The 23,222-nt window shown below is 35.3% G+C and overlaps 1 protein-coding gene across 1 annotated transcript in view; it reads right to left on the bottom strand.

Annotated features, from left to right (window-relative positions):
- Positions 1–19,719, bottom strand: part of LOC149088831 (diuretic hormone receptor-like) — a 179,475-nt gene extending 159,756 nt beyond the window's left edge. The window contains exon 1 of the mRNA XM_089250346.1: positions 19,511–19,719. The gene's annotated coding sequence lies outside the window, so the exon portion shown is untranslated. The remainder of the gene's footprint in view (positions 1–19,510) is intronic.
- Positions 19,720–23,222: the final 3,503 nt, after the last annotated feature.

Here is a 23,222-nt window from a genome sequence, read left to right on the forward strand (position 1 = left end):
CTGGAGGTTATGGGATTCAATTTTTCGCAACAAAAAAAGTTCAAAAACTCACCACCAATGGGGAATGGCGCTGTATGCAATATTGTTAAACGAAATAAATAGCCTAAGACATGAACAAAAGTAAACGAACATAGCCTAAGACATGAAGAACTCGGTTTAAAATGTTTTTAATCCTTTCTGAAACGTGTTACGAAGCATGTTCAATGTGATATCCACCATTTTCTGTGAAACCAAGTTAAATCACATTTACTGAGTTCTCAACAGTAGTTATTAGCATATCAGGAGGAATGTTACGGGCGTGTCGGTGTATCACATTTTCCTATTCCGCCAAATTGTTATCACCATAAACAGTGGCTTTGAGGTAACCGCATAGCCTGAAGTCAGGATTGAGGCCTGTTAACCGGGGTGGCCAAGAAATGGGGAAGTGTCGACTTATTATCCGTATTTCGTCTAACAATAATATTGCATACAGCGCCATTACCCCGCTGGTGGTGAGTTTATGAATTTTTTTTTTGTTTTTTTTTTTTGCGGAAAATTGAATCCCATGACCTCCTGTAAATTATTACCAAGTTTGATAACATTTTGTCCAGTAGCTTTCATTTTATGGTCATTTTAAATAAAACTCTAATTATAAAGACCCTGTATATGAATACGCCAGAAAAAGAGATTCTAAGTCAGTGGTAGGCGTGCAATTGTGTATCCCATTTCCCCCTACCAATACATAAAAGGAGTACGTTTGCGTACATCTAATAAAAAGTGAAATAAATCATATACAGTCGAATCCCGTTATAACGAACTCCAAGAGACCGGAGAAATCACTTCGTTAAAATGAGATTTCGTTATAAAGGAATTCCAGGTTTTTTTTGGCATTATTCTTATGTAAGCTTATCTGGAGGATTGGAAAAGTGTTCGTTAAAACGAGAATTTCGCTAGAACGGTATCTGTTAAAACGGATTCGACTGTACATGAAGGTGATCCATAGAAATTTTATTACGACCAAAACTACGGGAATGCCCCCATAAAATACGGATTTTATGATAAAATCTGTATTTTACGGGACATACCCGTAATTTCGGCCGTCCAAAGCTTTATATAAGACGTCCCGTTTTCGCCGTATTTTCAGCGAGGACTGTTTGAACTCAATTGGTTACTGAAATAAAGAATAAAGATTTTTTTCATGAAATATGTTATGATAATTATGACTCACTCATAACTGATTGCAGTCATGTGAATATATTGGTGTCACATTTTTGTCAAACATAAACAATATAATGCATAAGAGCCTTGCGTAGCCCTAGAAATGATACGATGCATGCTTATGTTCAGACATGCAGGAGGCTTGCTTAGGATTGTGGGTACGAGATTTGCGTACTCTAGAAAAAATACAAAATACATGTGAGTTTTGCTGTTCGCTAGACATGCATAGGCCGAATGCATAGTGAGGCGACCACCAGGTACGAAGTGCAGGTACGACTAGCGGCGAAAACATTTGTATTGTTTGGTTCTACACCGCAGATATTCGAGGAAGCGAGACAAGGAAATGAAAGAGGCCACTCAACGTGGTGCGCGACTTGAACAAACTTGTTTGATTTTTCACCTCGATCTGCTGATTGGTCCGTTTCCCCCTTTTTTCTTTCCTTTCTGCGGAGAGATCATCATCACACCCTTACATTTCAAAACCCCCTCCGGTCACGTTTTCTCTATCCTCCTCCTCCTTTTTCACTTTTGCCCGTTCACATGTGCAAGATTGGTGGTCGCTTTGGTGATAATTACCGTCATGGCAACTTTTTCCCCTCGTAGGGGAAAGTACAAATAATGAACAAAATTGTGCTTAGTACAAGAACACACTTTAAGATTTCCAAAACGATCGCGATTACGCAAATTTGACTGTAAACATGACTACTGCAGCTCGTCTGGCCCTACCTATCATTTCTGGCCAGAATTTTGTTTCCTACCTAATATACAGGGTGACTTGTAAGTGCTAGGCACGGCCTTTATCTGATCATCCGTCCGTCTTAGAGGTAAGATTCCAATTTATAAAATGCTCAACAGGCGTTCAAAAATTATCCTGTACCAGTTTTGAGAGTGGAAATACAGGGTGTAACAAGATATAAAAAAATTAAATTTTAATACGGTCTCCTGTGCTGTAACTTCCAGTTAGAAAGTTGTTGCCCCGTCTCTCCTGATGCCAGCAGAAAAAAAATTTCATATTCACAGAGATATTCGAATTCGAGAAACGGAGGAAGTTTGGGGGGGGGGTAAAAAACAGCGTTGAATGCGGGAAAAAAGCCGTTTAACCCGTATTTAACGCTTTCTCCCAAATTTCCCATTTTACTAAATGCGAAAATACTGCATTTAGCAAAATGATTTCTTTCTTTGGCATTAGGAGAAACTGAGAAAAAACTTTCTAATTAGATTTTTCAGCACACAGGGACCGTATAAAAATTTATATTTTTTTTATTTTGTGACGCACTGTATTGCCACTCTCAAAACTGGTACAGGATAATTTTTGAACGCCTTTCGAGCATTTTATAAATTGTAATCATACCTCTACGACGGACGGATGATCAGATGAAGTCCGTTCTAGCACTTACAGGACACCCTGTATAAAAGAAAAACAACTAAAATGATAAAATTCGACTTGAATACTCCCAAAATATTAATGAAGTAATAATCTTTGACTTGAATAACAAGAATTGCTAAAATAGTTATTAAATTATTTGCCTCAATACTGAAAATTTGCCAAAATGATTTTTCTCAATACAAAAAATTAATGGAATAGCAGAATTTGACTTAAAAATTTAACAGAATTTGACAGAAAAAAATTAAAATACGAAAAATAGTTATATACCAGAATTCTACTCAGATTACAAAATTACTGAAATAATTAAACTTAAAATATTCTAATTAAATATTGAAAATTACCAAATTAATTTTACTAAATAAACATTTTCAAATTAATATTTGAAATTAAAGCGATTTTACTTAAACATTAAAGCTACGGAAGTAATTTGATCTAAGTGCGCAAAAAATGCTAAAACTTTTAAAATTATATGAAAAATACTGAAAGGTTCCTGGGTTAAAACACTAAAAAAAAACTGATGAAATAATATCAATTAAATTCTCAAATTCACTAAAATAATTTGAATTTAAAGAAAATAACAATTATTGTATTCAACCCCTTGACAGTTACGAGTCCCGAGTCCACTTCGGGCAACAGAAAAATTTTATATTTGCGTGTTTTTTGATGGTTATATTTGCGACCAAAGAAATTAGTGTTTTCTTTTAATGAAGAACGAATTGAGTTCATTTATTCTTTTTATATCGATATAGTGTACAACAACAAACAAAATGACCTGGATAATGCCTCGCAAGTCCTTGAAAAGATCAGAGGATGAAACAATTTGCAGGACGTCACTGATTTATTCACAGAAATCAGCTATTCATAAGAGCGAACTACAAATAAGAATCTTGCATAGAGGAAAGCCCAACAACTGACCACTCTCTCGTGATCACATCACTTTTTATAGGTACGGTAGAAGCTTCGAGAAAAAGAAGATTTCAGAAAAACTCTATTTCACAGTTTTCAAATTGGCAGTGCCATCCGACGGGCAGAAAACCAGAATTCCAGATAAATCCGGATGTTTCGCGCTGTACTTTTACATTTCCCGTTTGGCAACAGGACATCGCCAAATTTGTAAATTTTGAAGGCTTCTCAACAAAATGAGCTATCGACAATTTTCGTAAGAAAAAAAAAATTCAATTTTTGGTTCAATTTTTCTGAAATAAATTTCATTGTCAAGGGCTTAAATTCTTAAACAGATTAAAACGTTCACTAAAATAATGAAATTAAATTTAGAGATACTCAAAATTAAAAAATTATTATTCTTTATTTTTCCTCTTTCATAGAGACTCTCTAACGCAACAAAATAACATATTATAAGTCAATATAAAGCTCCAATAAATTAATTTAACAAATTTTCATATATTAGAAACACGTATTAATATACACTTCAATAATAATGAAACATAATCGTATAATGCTATGATAACAATGTTAATATAGTTTCATGCGAACATGATACGAGTATATACACAAAATGGAAGAACAGATAAGCTTTGCCTAGTAACACTCAGAAAAATTCACCAATGAAAACGGTGAATTTTGCCGTAAGCGAATTTTTCCTGAGAAAACTTTTATACACAAAATACCGAGAAATACATCAAATTCGTAATTTGTTTACGGCAGACATCAACAACGAAACTAATAGGAAATTTCCGCTTCAATATCCCGGGTATCGCTTCTCTTTTTTTATTACTTACTATGCGTATTCATCAATATTATTGCAAATATCATTGCAAAATATGTACAAGAGAGAGATGAAAATAGAAACAAATTGATACTTGACGAGGATGGGAAAAATTACTATAAACAGAGGGAAAAGTCTCTGGAGAAATAACACAATGCACGTATTTTCTTCAAGGGTAACAAGTCATTAAAATATTTATTATTCTTATTCAATTTTCTTTCTGCGTTCCATAATGAAATAGGAATTTGTTTATGCGTCGTAATTTGATCTTACGAATACGGTTCTTGAATAAAAAGGAAAAAACGCTTTATTAAGTTAATAGGTATTTCTAAAGAGGACATGTTGAAAGACAATTGAATTAATTCTCATATAAACGGTCTTGTTTTGGGATTTACGTATAAGTACAAACATACCAAAAACAACATTACAATTTTTATGAGACGTAAATATTTGTTTTTTTATCAGTTTTCGACGAATACATTTAGGGGTCATTCGAGTATCGATGGCGGGGTGGGGGGGGGGGGGGTTGCAGACTTTTGATGGAAAGGGAGGGGGTGTTTGAATGATGCTTACGTCAGCAATTACCCTTAATGAAAATATGAATTATTCTCTAATGGCATCTTACTCGGTGTGCCAAAATCGAGGAAAAAACCTTTCCCTAGTTTGTGGGCACCAGAACTGGCATTATCCTCTACAGTTGATGTAATTGATAAGTCCTCTATATAGAGACACTTCAGTGATCCCTCAATGTTCTGCGGATCCTTCAAATGCTCTGGAAAATGTGTCCGGGCCGTTTGAGCTCTGGAACTGTAAGCCGGATCACAAATGCAAATACAACGCCCACAACAGGCAAAATGCCCAACGAGGTGGCTGAGAAAAAAGATGCTCATAACAAATATGGATGCCGTATATTTAAAAAATACAGCAACCCCCTCAAAAATGAAATTACAAAAATTATAAACAATATATACACATGATACAATGCCCATAAAGAACATGGTAATATGTCTTCCCATAAGAACATGGTAATGTGTCGTCCCATAAGAACATGGTAATGTTACTAATCACTTAAGTAACATGGTAAGGTGTCGTGGATAAGCTGTGATGTAGAACTGAACACATTTCACTTAATGGATCTCTGCATGTGCCACGGACCGCTTGAGTGTTCTGGAACTGTGCGACGGCCACTCAAATGATACCACGGGTCACTTAAGCGATCTGTAAATTTGCCGCTTTGTTCATTTTTACAAAATTTGGCTTTGAGATGGCGGGGCCCCATCAGATAACCTCGCGGGCCATGGGTTGAGCATATATGGTTTACGTGGTGGGTCGCAATGAATTGCTCAGAGAAATTTTGAGTTCTTAGTCTTCAAATAGCATTGAAATTAACATAAATTGATCATAATTGCATATAATGCTACTTTCTTCCAATATTTTTTTTTTGTATATCTTTTTTGCATCAAAAATAAATTTTTGATCGTCTGGAGGAGGGAGGGGGGGGGGAGATATAGGGGGGTCATGCTTTACCTCCAACCCTTGCGTTCGTCTCTGATCCCAATATGCGTTAGGAGGTGGAGTGCCGAGGTGACGAAATTTTGCTGACGAGGGGGGGGGGGGGAGAATCAGAATTTTGCTGACGACGGGGAAGAGGAGTGGGGGGGGTGAAAAATGGCTAAAAATCTGCTAACGTAATACTTGCATGGTCCCTTACTCATGAATTATATTTAAAAAAAAACCTAATACCCCTCTTTGTGAATAAAAATTTCTTTTCTAAATTGACCAATTAATTTTACGTGACGTAAAGTTGTGCTTAAATTGCGATTCTTTGAGAAATATTTAAATTTAAAAAAAATCATTTTTGCGTCTATTTAATTTCAATTGTGATCGTTTGTGAAGAATACATTTAGAATTTAATTCATTCAATTTTTTTTTAATTATGAATATCTATATAATCATTTAAACATTTATTATATATATTATATTTTATATTATTTTTTCTAGTTTTACATTATAGAATAGGAATCTATTTTTGTATTGTAATTTTACCTTAAAAATAGTTTTTTAGTAAAAAAAGAAAAAAAAAAAATATATATATGGCTTTTTTAAGTAATTGCACATTTATAAGGAGGATATTATGCTGAAAGGTAATTGAATTAATCCTATGTGAAGACGTTTTTTAATTAATCCTTAAAAGATGTTCTTATTTTGGCGCGTCGTAAATATTTACCAAAAAATACTGACGTTTTACGTACAAAGGTGTTAATTTTTTACATTAATATTAAAGTGGGGAACAAAGTTCTTGCCAGAAATGTTAGGTAGCGCCAGGCGAGCGCCTGCATCGGAGGGGGGGGGGGAGGAGTTCCTTCTCGATTAAAGTAGGTTCTAGTAGTACGCAAAATTTTGTTCGTTGTGTTTGAAACTTTAACATGTAATATGGGACGTGTAACTCGTCCGTTTAAAAATCTCAAAATTCGTCACATCATTTGGTTTCACTAAAAATCCAAACTTGGTGCTTTCAGGTCTGCCACGGTGATAAATTCCGTCTTAGTAGCGTTCACTGTAAGTGACAGAACAATAGGATACTGTTTCTACTATGGACATTCCCCCTCGACAATCCAGCTGGAAATTGCCCGGTGCGAGGGCAAAAAAGGTCACCAGACGCACACCGACACACACAAGAAGATTATATTGTCTGTCTGATGGGATCAACGTGGAATAATCTTCCATGGTTTCCTTCCGAAAAGATATTTTTTTCCTTTTTCCGTATCCTTTTTTTCCAAGCAATAAATTCCTGGCGAAAACTCTGTTCCCCACCTAATATTTGAAAAACTTTTGACCAATGTATATAGCTACTGATAAGTTATTTTTTATATAAACAGAACTAAATAATTCTTAATTACATCGTTATTTTACGAATTAACATTGAAGGGTATTAAGCACACAGAGTCGAACTGATTTAAATATAATAAAAGAAAAACTTAAATAAACGCAAAATAAAAGGTGACGGACTCGCAGACACGTCTACCTCGTCACGCGATAACAATGTACTCCGACAAAAAGCACAGGACAACGTCACAACAGTATATCGTACGCAATGAAACACATTCCTCACAGGACCAGAGATATGAATAGTTTTCTCTACTACAACTTCTTTTTTTTCTCCGATAATGTTCCACGTAAGCTCTAACAAAGGGTTGACGTTACGTAATATTATGTACGATTAACCACTTTGCAGTCAAGGACGTAATATTGCGTCCTGAAGCCAGTGGAATACATTCAAACAAGTTTTCCGTTTTCTTTCCTCTTTCTCTTCATCACCGCGAAGCTTTGTAACCGTATAATTATTCTTTCCTCTTCGTTTTTTCTATACCCTGATTTTTCTCTCCCATATACGATGTATCTTTCTACTATATACATAAAAGAGTAAAAGAGAACAGGTAGGGTGAGGCTGAAAAGAAAAATATATTTTGTACCCATTCATCAATTTATCTATTATATAGATAAATGATTTATCTATAGATTTATATAGATAAATAAATAAAATTAATAAATAATAGCAAAGTGCTTTGCTCTTTCACACAGTTTTTTTCCTCCTTTTCTCTTTTACTTTTTTCTCTCCCTCCTCTTTCTTTTACTTTTTCTAACGTGCGGTTAGGTTGTGACAAGGTTACTATATTTATCGACGACTCAAATAGAGATAATCCGGATTTGTTGCCAATCGTTTGTAAGCGAAGGGCAAATCAATTGCAATTTTTTTCTTTTTAAAACGGAAAATATTCAATTGTTACAAAAACATTTCATTTTGTCTGTTTAATTTCAACTATGTTCCTAAAAAAAATTAATTTACTCAAAAATGTTTTTTTTTTCATTATTAATACATATGTTACAGCAAAAGCCTGAAGTTGGCCACTTCTCGAAGTGGCCAGCCCATGTCCGAAAGACACGGGCTGGCCAATGTCCGAAATTCGGGATTTCGTCGGGCTTTAGAGCCGACCCCTGTGTGTCGATCTTTATAAATCCCTATATCGATCCCTATGATTCGGAATCATCACCGCGTTGGCCTATTTTTTGTGATAGTTATGACCATTTACAATTAACCATAATTAATATGGTATATCCATAACTAACCATAATTATTATGGTTAGCTATGGCAACCCTAACAATCAAAGGAATCTGAATATCGATATCTTAGTGAGCGATATATAGGGTATAGAGATTGACATGCATGGGCTGACGAAACCCCGAATTTCTGACATTGTGAAGTGGCCAGCCCCTGAGTCTCAGCCAAATTTGCCAACTTCAAGCTTTGGTAGTAACAAAAATCCGTCCGCAAAAGAGGGGTGACTGTTAACGAGAGGTGTTTCAAATGCATACTTTTCAGACACTGGGAAATTTTCATTTTTCCGTAAAACAGTAGTGACCGCATCCGATGGGTTATACTGTATTTATTATTATTACTCAATTTTTTTTTAGTGTTCCGCTATGGGATAGAAATTTATTTATGTATCATATAATTTGATTTCACAAGTAAAGTTTTCAAATAAAAAGGAAAAAAAATACGCTTAATAAAGACCGCGTATTTCCGAGGCGGACATGTTGTGGAGAGATAATTAGATTAATCGTAAACTTGTTTTTTAGTTTTTGAATGGGATTTATGTAAATATTTAAGTAAAAAATTAATTTTCATAAAATGTAAATATTTTAGATAATTTTTCATGTTTTTTCCTTAAATTTTACGGTCACTGTATTTAGTGCAAAACTATTTTAAATTAATTGAATAATTCTTAATTACGTAACATTCACATTGCGTTTAAACTACTATTTTTACATTTCAGAATGAAAAATATTCAATACAGTCATAAAATTTCATTTTGCGTCCATTTAATTTCGTTGCTGGAAAATGAAATTTGCTCAAAAATGGTTTTTTTTATCATCATTATTTTTAGATATAAGTCATTTAAATATTTATTACTATTATTAGTCAATTTTCTTAGTGTTTCAGTATGGGAACATTTTTATACAGGATTTATTTATATATTATTTGATCTTACCATGTACTGTTTTCATATAAAAACAAAACAATACGTGTTTTTTAAGTTATAGGTATTGCTGAGGACGACATTTTGAAAGACGATTGAATCAATCCATAAAAAATTTCGGAATTTACGTAAATATTTACCAACAAAAAAAAGTACATAAAACGTTGCATAAGCGTATGTTTTAACCTTTTTTCCATAAAAAATGTTTGCTTTCTACATTATGGAATATTGGGTTTAGGAAAACATTCAAAATTGAATGCAGGCCTAAGGATAATTAGAGAAAAACAATAAATCTCAAAAATTCAATTTAAAATTTGACAAAAAGATATTTACGTAAAGCTTTACATAATCTCTCTCAATAATGTTGTTTGTTCCTAAAAAAAAAATATTTTCAAAATTCACTCGAAAAATATTTCCATGTAATACGAAAATATTTTCCTCACATTTTTATAAATTATGTAATAGCGGAAAAAATCGTTCGAAAAATTGAATAAATATCATAAATTTAAAAAATAATTTTAAAAAAAAATCTGACGAAAATAGTAATCAAAATTTAAAATTCTAAAAAAATGAATTCACATTGTAGTAAATATCAGAAAAAATACTGATTTTCTTCCCGATTTCTCTCAGAATCAAATAAATCGAAACTTATGCAAATCAGTATTTTGTATCCATTCTCCGCAATGTAAATACTTATTAAATATTTCATCCAGCATTTTGCAAGGATTTTATGCAGTGTATTTTTCTTCTCCTCCCCGAAATCGCTAAAAGAAATTCTATTTTGAAAGCTTTTAAATTATTCATTTACCTACGAGGATATTTACAAATATATTTCAGTGCTTCCAATTTATATCTCCCACCGTATAAAAGTACGGTATTTTATGTACATAGTTAGGGGGTATTGTGGATATATGAATACCGTTAAAATGGAAATTTTCAGGAATTCATTGGTGAGACCGATTCCATTTAAAATGCTTTCACAAGGAAAAAGAGATTTTTCACTGAATGATTTCGCGTATGGTTCGAGGTCTCCCGGGATTCCATCTATTAAAGATTGTCCCGTTTCCAAGGGATTGGTGTCGGGATATAAAATACCGAACTCGTAAATTCCAACGATTGAATAAAATTTTCCCTTCTCAAAACGGAAACATTCGCAAATGTCCACACACAAAAAAAAAGAGGTCAAACACGGGAAAAACGGTGAGATTGAGGACGAATTTGGATGTCTCCATCTCGGTCCTATTGCAGCAGAGAGAATGTCATCATCATCCATCCCACTCCCGACTAAAATCCGATATTAAAAGTGAAGAATAGAAACACTCAAATTATTATGCAAATTACATGGCCCAAAGCCAAGGAAGTAACCGAAAAGTTTCCGGCGTGGCTTCTACCCCTGGCTTCAAGCCTCCGTTTGCCAAAGTGAAGAAAAGTGCAAAGTCTTGTACAACTAAATGATGACACGGCATCGTGATTCTCTCTCTCTCTCTCTCTCGGCATGACGTTGGTGGAAAAGTGGTTCGAGATAATCAAGGCCGTAACATACACTGGATTTCGTTTAGAACCATCGAGAATATGCGGTTTTCCACTTCTTTGAAGATGATTTCCAGTGCGTAATCGGCGGATTATGCCTTAGAAACATCTGAGTTGATTAATGCGGATGTGGTTAACGACAGATGCGTGCTTTCTGCTGGTTTTTATTCTCCGAGTGGTTGAAATTATAGTAATAACCAGAGTGGTGCCATTGGATTTTTGTTAAAGGAATCAACCAGCAGACATTAAAAACACTGATATATTTTGAATACTTTCTGAGATATGAGTGTTTAAACTATTTCGTTACGCAACATTTTGCGAATGCACCCAGAATCGTCAGATGATTTAAAAGAGGTATTCACGTCAAAATGAGACAAAATATCAACCTACAATCTCCACATGCGTATTTAGTCCTATAATTCGCATGCGCAAGTTTCATTTACCAACAGTGAAATATTTTGGAATGGACAGAAATGCTGGTTTTTTCCACTTGTATATATATCTGTTATTTGTCTTGATTACTTTTTATGCGAGTTATTTTCAGAATAATTACTAATTTATTTCAACCTCTCGGAGAACAAAAACCTGCAGAAAGCACGCATCTGTCGTTAACCACATCCGCATTAATCAACTCCGATGTTTCTAAGCCATAATCTGCGGATTATGCACTGAAAATCATCTTTAAAGTGGAAAACCGCATATTCTCGATGGCTCTAAACGAAATACGGTGTATGTTATGGCCTTGATTATCTCGAATCACTTTTCCACCAACGTCATGCCGAGAGAAACCGAATCACGATGCCGTGTCATGGATTATATTACGGTGACATTTTCCCTCTAAAATTGTATTCGACATTTTTCGGTAAAATTTGCATGTGCGGGGGATTATAGGAACACTTTTTCTTGTCGCAAAGGAAAGAAATTCGCATGTGCGCATTATATAGGACGACATTTTGTCTCATAAAGAAGTTCGTATATGTGTGGATTATACAACACTTTACTCAAATTGATAAAATTTGCATGTGCGAATTGTATGACATTTTTATTTTGAAGTGGCGTAATTCGCATGAGCGGATTGTAGGACAAAATGTTTCTCTGAAAAAGCAAAGTTCGCATGTGCGGATTACAAGGTGACAATTTCTTTTAATGAAAGTAAAGTGTTCTCATGTGTGGACATTTTATCTCAAATTCGCATTTGCGAACGACGTTTTTCCCCCAAAGTAGAGAAATCCGCACGTGCGGGTTATAAAAGACGGCATTCTTTTCACCTGCGCAAAATTCACATTTGCAGACTATAAGACCACATTTTTTCTCAAAGTTGAGAAATTTTTATGTGTTGATTATTCGTCACTGTGAATTACACGCGATGGAGTTTTCTTCCACTATTATATTTGGTGACTCTCAAAAAACGAAATATTGAACATATTTTTTCTTTCTTCCTTTTTACCGAATGCGCCTTCACTTGAATACAACATACGCGCACCGGATAATTTCTGCATGAGGCTTGCGTATTCCAAGAAATTGCGTAGGAAGCTTGCGTTTTACGAGCTGTGCCGAAGTCAGATATACAGAGTGTTCTCTTAATGGACCGCCAAACACCAGAGGGTTGTTAGTAGGTATCAAGAGGAACAAAATTTGCAATGGAACATGGTGTCGCAAACCACGTTGAGAGGGTGAAAATCGCGAAAAAACGCATGAAGGCTCTGAGTCCAGAGGAGACGAAAGGTGGATGTCAGTTGATCGCTGAATGCGTTCGAGGGTTTGATCACCATATCTGACGTGAGCAGCGTCGCGAAAACCACGCGCTGCGGTCGACGTAAATTAGCGCTTTTGCAGTAGTAATCACGCGTAGCAGTTAGTTGTCTGTTTTAAATGAGTATCGTGATGGCTGACTACACGAACGAGGAATACGCTGATATGCATCTGATTTACGGTCGAACAGATGGCAATGGGCGCTCAGCACAGCGGATGTGGACACACCGGAGGATCTCATAGCGCGGATTGTCGTCGCTGCGGCAGACATGAAAAGCATACATGATATCTTCCAGCTCTCGTTCGAGAATTGTTTTTACGTCGTTGTAGACTGTGCAATGACATCAGTGGCTGGCCGCCGCTTCCAACAACTCTTGTAATAATTAATCAAATATTTCTGTAGTTGTTATTGTACATTTTGTCGTTCCAGAGTGACGACGAAACCTACATGCGTTTTTCGCGATTTTCACCCTCTCAACGTGGTTTGCGACACCAAGAACAACAAAAATTGCAATGGAACATGATGTCTACTAACAACCCTCTGAGTTTGGTGGTCCATTAACAGAACACCCTGTATACAACTATTTTCCACGTACCCAAACTGAATAGTTTACCAAAAATTCACTGACAATTCACCGCTAGGAAAATTCATACTAGCAATTCACCGACAACAGTTCGACACGAGTCAGCAAGCCAGTAAGTGAGCAAGGAACGACCGAGTGAGTGAGCCATTACAGTAGTTAAAGCGAGTGACAAAGTGGTTAATGTTGGTGAGTGAGCAAACTAGTGAGAGAACGACCAGGTGATTGAGTGTGTAACAGAGTGAGCAACCTAGTGAGTTAGGGAGTAGGTGAGTGACCTGGAGATCAAGTGAGTGACCGGCCTACTGAGAGAGTGATCGAATGGCATTGTGAATGAGTGACTTGGTAAATAAGGGAATGACCTAGGGAGTAAGTGAGCGGCCTGGTGAGTGATAGAATGAGCTACCTAGTGATTGACTGAGTGACCTGGTGGTGGTGGTGGTAAGCCTGAACGAGCTAGCTTTAGTGACAGGCCGGTTTTTTTCATTCATTTACTCACTCACACTCCCATTCATTGACTGACTCACTCGTTTACTTGCTCACTCAATCGTTTGAAATTTTGTAGTTGAAATTTTTCAGCGATGAATTTCTCATTCGGTGAATTGTTGGTCGGCGAATTTCCCTACCGGTGAATTTCCCCAGCGATGAATTGTTGTCGGTGAATTTTCCAGATGCCCCTGAATGGCCCATCACGTATTCCCAGGAATACTCGTACTAGAGGTTACGGATGCCGCGATATCGACAATAAAAATTCTACGCTTGCAAGAAAATAAAGCGGAAATTTTTACTTCCATAAATATTCACCATGCCGTCGTGATCCAAAAAGACCCGAAACGAAATTATCTAAATACAGAAACACACACAGTTGCACCAAATCATATGCAGATTATAAGCTCTTCTCTCATAGGGGGTAAAAACCATCAAAGTAATTTTAAATCCGCTCGCGCTGAACGAATCGAAATATTTCTAGAAAATGTCACGTATCTACATGATACAATATTCTATTGCGAGCATAATTTTGAAGAATAAAGACGGACATAAGTACTTATGTGGTGACGATTCTTTGATTCCGGATGTGAAAACAAGTTGAACGGAGAAAATAAAGCGGTTATATCAGCTTGTCACTTGTTCCTGCCATAATATATCTTAAGACATTTTGTTTTTATCTTTCTTTCTTCTTTTCATAAGAAAAAACGTCATTCATTATCAGTATTTGAATTGAGAAATAACACTGATATACATGCATGTAATATATTGCCGTAAAAGTCGTCAATCTTGGAAGGAATCGCAATATTTACTCGAGCCAAAAAAATGCGTGTTTTTCCGATTTTTATAAGAATTTTAATTCTCTGTAGTTATTTGAAAATTGGCAAATACTTTCTTAAAGTGTCCGAAATACCTTTCGTACCATTAGAGTTGTTATTCGTTTAGTTGTTAAAATCAAGTTCAGCCGATGAAAAAAGCTTTGAAATGGGAATTTTTCATGCATCCAATGTTATAAGTGTTTGCTGTGGAAGCATTTAGAGCACCGTTCGCATGTGCAAATATTGCGGTGGCGTTGGGAGTTGTAGCACCCGCTTGACGACCTTCGTGAGGGAAGAAATGAAAGAGCGGTCATTGGTGAAAATTCTTGAAGCGGGTTTTAAGCCCGCTTTTTTATTTCCCATGTGAACGGGGGGCTTTAGTGTTTATAGATTGTGTCTCTCTCGAGTTACCGCGTGTCCGACAGCAATTCACCGTCAGCAAAAAATTCACCGAATAACAATTCACCGAATGAAAAATTAATCACTGGGAAAATTCACCGACAAACAGTTCACCGAATGGGAAAATTCACCGACATCAGTTCGCCGTGAGTGATGATCGCGTGAGCAAGAAAGAAAGTAAATGAGTGAAAAAAACCGGCCTGCCACTATAGACCTAACTCACTCTCTCGCTCACTCACAAAATCACTCAGTCAATCAATCACTAGGTATCAATCCAAAGTATAGAAGGCAGATGGCAGCACCATCAATAACACGAAACAAGCACAACAATGACAATATAAATACGTTGAGAGCCTTAAACATTCACAACACGCATCCGGCATTTTTTTATACTTACTTATTTATATATATACAGAGTGCATAGCAAACGGGGGTATGACATTTTACTGACTAACCGTTGATTTTAGAGGTATACAAAGAGGTGGATTTAACGGCGGGCGCACTGAGCGCGCGCCCGGGGCCCCATCTTCTAAAGGGCCCCGATAAACCAAAAATCCACACTTTTTTCTAATATAAGGGCCCAATATTTTCTTTTGCGCCCGGGGCCTCGACTGACTTTAATCCGCCACTGCGTATACTTCCAATTAGAAAAAGTTTCCAAATATTGTGTACTATTCAGATATGCCATTCATATTTCAGGGGGTTGTACAGTTATTAAAATAAAAAAAAAAGTCGGACCCATTCCTGTACTAGGCCTACTATTAAACAGCAAATGCACCTCGTGAGCATTTCTCATGGGGAATATCTAATGAACCCATGCACGTCAGAAAGTTTTGTGCGTGTGTATTTCCACGCAGCCTAGGGCAATAACTTCCAGTGGGCTCGGAGGTCGCGTGAATCCTTTGTACTATCGGAACTATGCTAGATGAATTTCGTCCGATACTCATCAATTTTGTGTTCTCAGGCTATTTTGGTAAGCTAGATGCCGTTCACCAAGCAAGGTACTCTCGTGAATCTTCAGCTCTCTAAGCCCATGAAGCGGAGTTCGCGACTGTCAGAACGGGACTTTCCTTCAGGTAATTTAGTGTTGTACCACACAGGTACACAGTTGAATTTCTCCGACGGAACCTCTGACGACCGTACAAGAAACAAATTTCTCATCCTGAGCTCTCCAGACAACGGCACAGGAACTCAGTTGACTACGAGGTTGCAACTAGGTAATTAGACTCAGTCGGGGAAACCATGAATTTTGGCATCCTCGTAATATTGGACAAGCGGCCAAAGAAAGACAAATTTTGGAGTTTCGAAATCGTGGCACGAGATCCGCTTAGCAACCTTCCCCCAGTTGCGGCCTTGTACTCATCACCCCCCAAACTAGTGGTTCTCAAACCTCTGTCAAACGCGGCTCTCTTGCTCGATTCATGGTTCATATGCTGCTCCGCAGGAAAGTTTGGTAGGTATTGTTTTGTATAAAAGAACATCAAAGCATAAATGGGCTCACAAATTAATACCTCCAGCTCACCACGACAACCCTGACAAAGATTGGTGTTGCCTCTAGGAGCCGCGGTGCACACTTTGAGAAACTCTGCCCCAGACCCTGGAGCAGGGATTTTTGGTGGGCCTCCAGGATAGAAATGCTTGCGATCATTTCTATAATAAATAGTGTTAAAAATTCGCATTTTTTGCTCACCATAATTTCAAATAAGCGGTCAAAGAAAAAAAAATCACTGGGCATGGGGCGCAACACCCCCCCCCCCCCGCTTTCCCAGTTGCGACTCAGCTTTTGACCACCATAATCTCTAGACACTGAGCTATTGATACGGGGTTCTCAAAACGTCATGGCTAGGATTTCTATGACTTAAAAATCGACAGAATATGCTCCATGAAAACGCACTTTTGCCCTGAAAAATCTAAAAATATGCCTCTATAAATACGCTGACCATAATCCCTCCAGAAAAATACGGGAAATCACGGAAATACACCACCACAACAGGCAAAATGCCCAACGAGGTGGCTAAGAAAAAGATACCCATAACAAATACGGATGTCATATATTTGAAAAATACAGCAACCCCATTAAAAATGCAATTACAAACAATGTACAGTCAAACCTCGTTAATGAATCATTCTTGGGAGAGCAAAAATATGACTTGATAAGCGGAGTGACTCGTTAAACGGAGTAAGCCATAGCTGTGCCAATTCCTGCATGAAGATAATTGGGACTTCCAAAAAGTGATCCGGTAAGCGGAGTGACGTGTTAACCAGGTGACGCACTAACGAGGTTTGACTGTATATGCATGGCAAAATCGCCAATCATTGTCAATAATCACGCCAATAAACGCACAAATAAAATTGCCAATCGTTACTGATATCGCCCAAAAGATTGCCAATCAGTGGAAAAAATCGCCCATTGTGGGAAATGAAGCTCGAGAAAAAATCTGCTAAAATAAGAAAATTATGAAAAATTGCCTTAAAAATTTCAGAAAATCAAAAAAATCCTTGAAATTTGTAAAAATCATAGAGGGGGGGAGAGGCTTTCAAAGTTTATAAAGTTACCGGGGAATCATGAAAAAATTGTTGCGTAAAAATTGCGCGAAACCATGAAAATAACTATGAAAAGTCATAGAAATCCTAGGCTTAGTAATGGCCTATGTCCGAAAATTGATCAGTTCGCGGAATGGCCAGCCCGTCCGAAACTAATACTGAATAAACGACCAATGAAGCAACTTCATAAATTTAAAAAGATAAACATTGTAACTATCAATTTTGATTTAGAATTTAATAGTTTGTGTTCAATTTTTTTGTTATAATACATTGGAAAAGGAAATTTTAAAAAATTTTCAGATAATAGAAAATTTTTAAATTTAAAATTTAATATATGTTATAATTTTTCCTTCATGTGAGATATTTATCGAACTTTCATAAAAAAAATTTAAATGAATTTTATTTGGCATTCTTTAAAAATGAATTTAACAGCTTCTGAAAATTTAAAAAATTAAATAAATTGTTTATTTTTTAATTATTAACGTAATTTGACCCCATAATTTAGTTTGAAATGTATTTCTTAAAATTTTTCAGTAAATATGTCAGAATTTACTTTGAAGGAGAAGTTTTAAAAAAATTCTATAAATTTTCGAAAATTTATAATTCCCTTCCCTCCTCGACATGAAAAATTTTATTCCACCCATTGATGGTTGTTTAAATTCGGTGATCAATACAAATTAACTCCAAATTATCTTTATTTTTTTACAATTTTAAGAATTTAAAATTTTAATTATTCGTTCCATAAAAGTTTTCATACTGATCACAATAGTATTTAATTACAGACTTACGTTAAAACATATTTTTCTCATGATAATCATGAATAAATTTCGCTGTTAAGATAATTTTTATCCAATTTTGTGCAGTTTTTTCCATTTTCGTATAAAATCTCCAACAATTTCGTTGGAAGTGTTACCCAAATCCATGTTAAACTTTTGTCCCATTTGGCATGTATAATTTCCCACAATTTCATTTAAAATTTACCGAATTACTACAAAATTCGACACAATATCATTTAAAATTTTATCCCGTTTCTATAAATTAACACACAATTTTGTTTAAAATTTTACCTAAATTCATATCAAATTTCATCCTATTTCTATGAAATTTTATCCAATTTCACCAGATTTCTATAAATTTTCACAAAATTTTATCCAAATTTCATCCCATTTCGTCCCATAAACATTTTTACACCATTTCTTTGAAACAATTTTAGGCCAAGATTATACTATATAAAACATTTACAAATTTATTTTATAAAACTTAAAAATGCAACCAATAATCGTATTGATTATATTCGAGCCAATGTAACCAAGTTTTATTGGTAATTTTTCAAGTTTTGTAAAAGATCTTTTATCGAACTTTTATAGGGTAATCCCGGCATTTTATCCAGTTTCTATAAAAGTTCATGGGATTTAATTTAAAATTTATCCAATTTAAACTGTTAAAAAATTTTATCCAATTTCAATTGTTAAAAAAATTATCCAATTTCAATTGTTAAAATAAATTATCCAATTTCAATTGTTAAAAAAATTATCCAATTTTTGAATTGTTAAAATAAATTATCCAATTTCAATTGTTAAAAAAATTTATCCGATTTCTATAAAATTTCACACGATTACATTTAAAATTGCAATACATACATTGGATTTAAAATTCATCTAATATTTCAATAAAAATTCATTAAATTTCATTAAAACTTTCACCCAAATCCATACAAATTTTTATCCCATTTCGTTCAAAATGAATGCCGAAAATTTTATTCAATTTCTCAGAAATTCGTTCAAATTTCATCCAATCGAATTTTACTGCATTATCTATATCAGAAACATTTAAAGATAACGGCAGCGATACAGTAAAAAACATTTGGTACATAAACAGCTCGTCTTTTACAAATTTTCTCACAACCATCAATCAAAAAAAAAAATACGTAGATTATCAAAATTTTCAAATTTGAAATTTCCAATAAGAAAAAAATTCAGAAGAATAACGTGGTAAAAACTTAAACATAAACTTTTTTCTTTTTTAGAAAATTTCTAAAATAAAAACTTACTCGAAAATTTCCCTTTTCGGTTTTTTCTTCGATAAGATTCACTTTATCAGGAGCCAAAAATTTAAATTTTCTGTTTATGGGGAAATTCCGCGAACAACAAAAACAAACTTTTTTCTCGTTTAAATGAAATAGTTTTTAGTTCAGCGTGCTCGTGCTCGGTCGCTCTCGGCTTATGCGCGTGTTCCCTCAGCGAATAACGCACTGATTTTGAACTCCCGTGGCCGACGCGTGAGCTTTTCGATCATTTTCCGCTCGCGGAAACGTTGCCGATAACGCGAGACGCGAGCGCCACCTGCAGGAGTCTTATCGAAACTTTCCTCCCCCTCACCATACCGTCTCTACAACTTTTTTTCCCAATATAAAACTTTTTATTTTGCAACTAAATTAAAGTTACTCGATTATTATTAAGATGGATGGAACTAACTGCACTTAGTTTGGGTGACCTGCACTTTACAGTCGAATCCCGTTATAACGAACTCCAAGAGACCGGAGAAATCACTTCGTTTACAACGAAACTTTTCTTTATAAAGGAATTTTCCAGAGTTTTTGCATTGTTCCTATGTAAACTTATCTGGGGGAATCGGGAAGGTGTTCGTTAAAACGAGATTTTCGCTACGTCGGTATACGTTAAAACGGGATTCGACTGTATAAAACGGATACTTTCCTCTTAAAAATTATCATTTTATAGTGGAATAGTACATCCAATGGTGCTTTTTGTAACTATTAAATATTACTATTACTAATAGTTGATTAATTATGACATAACAAGAGCAAAACCTAATTAACGATGATTAACGATAAAACGTAATCCAATGGAATTTTGTAACGATTAATTACCATTATCTAAAGATCGGTAATTAGTTATGAGACAAAAGTGACATCGTTTGTTAATCGTGAATTAATTATGACATAAAGCGAAATCTTTAATTAATCATTAATTAACTAATTAGCGATTATACTGAATCCGGCGGAGTACTACTTGCGGCCATTAGTTATTGTTTATACTACCTACTCGTTAGTTAGTTATGACATAACGAAAGAAAAATCAATAATTAATAGCCAATTGAAGTTGATTAATTAACAATTAATTGATTAATTGAAAAAAACATTGATCTAATGTAATTTTGCAACGATTAATTATCGTTATTTACTAATCGTTAATTAGTTACGAGACAAAAGCGGCATCGTTAGTTAATCGATAATTAATAATCAATTAACCAAGTCACGCGAGGGTGGCCGGATCTTGTGCGGATCAGTATAGATATAGTGAGAGCTGGGTGGCCGCTTCCTACAGTTACAGATACTTTCGGCCCCCCCCCCCCGTCTCGCCACGTTCATTGTCGGGGGACGACCCTCTAAACCCCTCCGACTAGTAGTGCGATAGGATAGTGATAGCACACGTCCTATAGAACGAAACAATAGAATTGATATCAAAACGTGATAACTTATTAATGAATTATGATTATTGATTAATAAGTGTCAGAAACTAATAAATTGAAGTCGGTTAATTGATTCCTTAAAAACGGGGTTTTACGGTTCGGAGTAAATTCATTAATCAACTACCGTGAGTGATTAATTCGTTATTCAATTATCAAATTATAATTATTAAATAACTATGACTGGTGACCATCAATTAAAGTGTAGTTGAAGGGATGGAATGAACTGCATTTTTAGATTGGATGATATCCACTATGTATATAAAACGGATACTTTGATATTTAAATATAAGTGCAAAGAATCCTTTCTTACCCCTTTACGATCAGGGACGTAATATTGCGTCCAAATGACTGTGGAATAAATTCAATCCAGAGCTTCCTCATTTATTGTGACCCTATGAAACAAAGTTGTGTGTGTGTGTGTGTGTTTCTCAAAACTAATCCTTCTATTATATACTGTGCATAGAAGTGAGAAAGAAAACACTTAGGTGATGGCGAAAAAGCAAAAGTTCTGTATACAATCTACATCTCTTATCTCGCTGCAATCCGCTCTTATCTTATTATCTACCGTCTCTCTCTGTGTACTGTTTCCTCTCCCCTTTTATTACTTTTTCTTTCTTTCTTTTTATTCCTTTCTTTTAACGTGCGAACAATACTTCCATATTTATCGTCTATACATCCAAGGCCGGGATTACACTATAAAAGTTTTATAAAAGTCCTTTTATAAAACATGAGAAATTCAATCAATAAGCTTATAGGTTGCATTTGCTCGAATGTAACCTATGAGCTTTATTGGTTGAATTCTTAAAGTTTTAAAAATTTTAAAACTTTAAGTACTTTAGTAGTATAAACTAGTAATTTTAAAAGTTGAAAAAAGAGGGATTTTATAAAAACTTTTATAGTGAGTGTAAGGGGCCATTCAAGTATTACGTAAGCAGATTTTCAGCCGTTTTTGATCCCCCCCCCCTTGTCAGCAAAAGTCAGCGAAACACTGACCCCCCTCCCCCGTCAGCAAAATTTCGTCAGCAGCTTAGAATATTTCATATCTTCAAAAAGTTGATGACGTAAGCAACCTTCAGAACCTCCTCCCCCTTGTCATCAAAAGTCAGCAAATCCGAAACCCCCTCCATCCCCTCGATGCTGACGTAATACTTGAATGACCCCTAATACCGGCCTAATACAGATCACTCAATTTATCGCCAACAGCTTGTACGCGATAAATTATTCATTCATTACAATTCACTCACTATGAGGTTAGGAAAAAACTCATAGTTTAAAAAATTGATTGCAGATGGCAGCACTACACATCACAAGCATTACACGGAAACAAACGTCACGGAATGTTCACTATACATACACACACACACATCCCAACATGTACCAATTCGTTAGAAGTTCCGCAGAGGAATATGGACGACGTGCATGTCTGGTTTAGTAGTAGTACAATAGTAGTAGCTTGTACGCGAAGGGGGTTAAAGCGCAAATTATTCGAATTATAGTTTCATGTAACAAGCGCAAAAAGTATTCGAATTCAAGTGCACTTAATATTACCCCTTGACATTATTTCTTTTTCCTTCACTGTTTACCATTTGTTATCATCAACTGTAAAGAATATAAATTTGATTAAATTGGTATAAAAAATTTTCTCTCTTTTCTAATAGAGGGCGGTAGTATTTGTGACGAATGATTGAATTTTCAAATTGAAGTTTTTGTTATTCGGATTTTTTTGCATTTTATGTGAGCGATTTGATGCTAGAGCTGATGCTTTCTGGGGATGTGAGAAATTTTTTTATACAGTGATTGATACACACCCCGAGTTACGCGATTTTCTGTAGAAAAATGCGCATTCCTGAAATTCAACCATAATCATAAGATTATTGCTGAGATCATTAAGTGATAATCAAGTAAACAATTTTATTGGATCAAGAACGTGATATGTGATGAAACTACATTGATTTTGGACAGTCATAGATGAGTTACTCACCCCGACCCGGTGAATCCGAAATTATTTGTCAGTTTTAAAAAAAAACCATATAAATAAATATATACGTCCTACTGCAGGGAGGACCATTGGCCCCCGAGTTTAACAAGTCATCTTAAATAACAATTTACATTGCGTTGCAATTATAATAGAACAAAAGATTACTACTACTATTACAGCCACTATTTATAGCTACTATTTATCAGCCACCTCGTTGGGCATTTTGCCTGTTGTGGCGTTGTATTTGTATTTGCACAGCTTACATTACACTTCGGGCAGCACACATTAACATGAC

The sequence above is a fragment of the Pholcus phalangioides genome, unplaced genomic scaffold (assembly GCF_987345545.1).
Source record: "Pholcus phalangioides strain wild (caught in Gottingen) unplaced genomic scaffold, Ppha-v1.0 ptg000003l_1, whole genome shotgun sequence".
Classification (NCBI taxonomy): domain Eukaryota; kingdom Metazoa; phylum Arthropoda; class Arachnida; order Araneae; family Pholcidae; genus Pholcus; species Pholcus phalangioides.